The sequence below is a fragment of the Mytilus edulis genome, chromosome 10, assembly GCF_963676685.1.
Source record: "Mytilus edulis chromosome 10, xbMytEdul2.2, whole genome shotgun sequence".
NCBI lineage: Eukaryota > Metazoa > Mollusca > Bivalvia > Mytilida > Mytilidae > Mytilus > Mytilus edulis.
Genome location: NC_092353.1, coordinates 82859328 through 82862845, shown reverse-complemented (window position 1 = coordinate 82862845; position 3518 = coordinate 82859328).

The window sequence follows — 3518 nt, the reverse complement described above, 5'->3', positions numbered from 1 at the left end:
GAACATTCGGCATAACAATCACATTTGAGACAGGACGCAATTATTAACTGACATACGTTAAGGAAGAAAAGACACAACATATATAAAATATGAGAGAATGTAAAGGTGGGTGATCATAAAGTTTCGAAGTATTCACAGAATATATAGTAGTTAAAGCATAATGTAATACATATTGTACACAACAAACTTTAGCAAAGACATATCATACAACTGTTTGACCAAACAAAATTTGACATAACACAGAGATGCCGTGTCATGAAATACAGACATTTGCACATAACATAAAGAAGAAACGACAGGACGTAAAGACAAAGCGACAGAACACATTAAATATTTACACTATAAGACAGTTCCGGCGTTCCATATATTACAACTACTTCTACTCTTATTACTATTACTGGTACTTCTAATACTATTTCTATTATTTTTTGTATTACTACTGCTATAACTTATTGAATAACTACTGCTTCGAATTATATTACTGCTACTATTACTTTTACTTCTGTTTCTATTATTTCCATTTCTAAAAATTAGTAGCAATACTAAAAGTAGTAACAGAAATAGAAGAAGTAGTATTCTAATGCAATTTTTATGTAACCATTTTTTTTTTCATTGGCTAAAAGTTGCCGTCATATCCACAGTTGACCAGACGTAACTAAGGAGGGACCCGCCATTTTGAATTGATTGAATCAACACATGTTCGAATACTGCTATATAATAGAAAATATAACAACACCTACCTCGAATTCGCCGTTTTAATGTAATTTTATCCGAATTTGAATCGTACAGGTAAAGTAATATCCTCCAGTTTGTAAGTTTTCATTTGTATGACGTCACGTTTGCCCATTACGTCTTTGCGCCAAAATCATATATAATGTTTCGCGTTTTTTTTTATTATTTGTCAAATTTAGACATTTTATCAAGTTTAATCGTATTATTTCTTTTTGTAATGCATTAAAATCGGAATAACAGTACTGTAGTTGAAGAGTTGCCAGTAAAACTGCATTTGTGACCGACAAATCTACAATTGACGGTGGCAACTCTTCAACTACAGTACTGTTATTCCTCAAGTAATATGAATCGCAAAAGTAGTAGAAGTAGTTTTAGTCGTAACAGTTCCTAAATAAGTTGCTGCAGTTTAAAGAACAAATAATTGAAATAGTATTTAAAGAACTAGTAATAAACGCAGTAGCAGTAGTAATAGAAGAAGAAAATATGGAAGCAGCTGTAGTAGAAGTAGTAAATGTAGTAATAACAGTAAGTAGACGAAGTATAATACGAAGTTGAAGTAGTTGTATAAGTAATAATAATTCTACAAGGAACAATTAAAACAGTTGTAGCAGAAGTATTATCAGTAGTACTAGTAGAAAAACCAGGAATTGGACATACATTTTTTTGTTTGCAGTTTTTGTAGAAGACATAGTCCCATTGTCAGAAAAAAAATGGCAGTAGTAGGAAAAGAAGTAGAAGAAGTATATGAAGTATTAGCAGAAGTAGAAGAAGAAGTAGAAGAAGTAGAAACAGTAGGAGTTGTAGCAGAAGTAGTGGTAGTTACTTGAAATAATAGAAGTAGTAGCTGTAGTAGAAAAATTGGTAGCAGTTGTAAAACATTAGTACCAGTTGTAGAAAAAGTAGGACAATAAATCAACTGTGAGCAGATGTAGTAGATTTAACAGTATAATAGATGTTGTAGAAGTAAATATTCAAGTAGTTATAGAAAGTTACTTAAAAATTCTACTACTACTACTTCTGCTCCTCCTACTACTACTACTACTACTGCTACTTCTTCAACTACAGCTACTACTACTACTACTACTACTACTACGACTACTACTACTACTAATACTACTACTACTACAACTTCAACTACAGCTACAACTACTACAACTACTACTATTATAAATACTACTATTACAAATACTACTATTAGTATCATATCATGTTAGAACCAATATTGTATATGTAATGAGTTTCAGTTGGAACTATTTTCAGGCAATCTTAACATCTGTCAGGAATTGCCAGGAAAAACTGTCAGGAACTGTCAGCAGAACTGTTCCAAAACTGTTGAAGTAATAGTTATCCTGTCACTTTAATAACAACTTCTGAAGTTCGATCATTAACCTCTTTGGATTGTCTTTTCCCTATACAGCTTGAGATTTTCAAATATTTTGTTCTCGATCATCACTGAAGAGACATTGAGTGTCGAAATGCGCATCTGGTGCAGATAAATTGTTACCGTTAATGCTATTACTACCACTGCGTCGATGCCTCTGTCGATGGACTTATAGTCACCAGCCCAGAAGCCATACGCATTAAAATACGGATGTTGTGCTATTAAAATTTGCTGTCACAAAATTGTATAAAAATATTTTAGATTAAGGAATGTATCCTCCTCATGCAAAGCTCTGTTTCCTTGGCCGGTTTTGGTCATAATTTTTTTTGTGTGTAGTTCTTCATCGTATAAATAAGCTTTGGATTTTCAAATAGTTTGGAATGGAGCATGACTAAAAAGATTCTGATTGGTTGTCAAACTTTGCATCTGGTGCAGAAGAATTGGTACCGTTTGTGTTATTGGGCAGTTTTAACCTAGTACATGTTTAACAGTTCTATCTTATAACAGATCCTGGAGATCTATCTCGAGAACCTTTTCTGAGAAACTTATTATTTGTATTTAGTTTTCTAATACATGTACATTAAAGTATTATTTTTTTTCATTCATTCTTTCTTTCTCAGATATATCTTTTAACTTCTTTTCATTTATTTGAATACATTTGTTAATTATTTTTATGTATTACTTATTCTCTCTATTATCCTTTTTTTTAAATTTATTCAAATTTTTTCACATAAAATATTCATGAATATCTATGTTACCTGTGTTTATGAACCCTATTTAACTATAATTTAACTATTATGTCTGTTTGTTTTGTTCACACGTTGTTGTCAACATAATTAAAATTTTGTATACGACTGTCATACAATTGAGAGATTTAACAAGCTATAAAACCAGGTTTAATCCCCAATTTTCTGCTGAAGAAAATGCCTGTACCAAGTTCGGATTATGACAATTGTTATCCATTCGTTTTATATGTCTGAGCTTTTGAATTTACCATTTGATAAGGGACTTTCCGATTTCAGTTTTCCTTGTAGTTCGGTATTTTTTTTTAATTTTACTTTTTAGCATATTCCACCGTTTCCATGTTCATACTAAAACACAAAGGTATTGTTACAAAATATTTTATGAAGTGATGTTATCTTTGGTATTTCGCTGCATATTTGAAGATACAATGCTTTTACTCTATTTGCCCATATATTTGTTTTGTGTGGGTTTTCTTTCATTCATTGAAATATTACAATTCCTGAACACACGTTGATATTAAAGTAACTAGTAGAGTTAACGCATGTCTAAAACATGTCCTTATATGCATTCACATTAGATGGGTATACTGCTGGTAAATGTGATTCGGTGTTTTAATGAAACAATAAGATAAATCGAAGATAAGCATCAATCGATACTAATT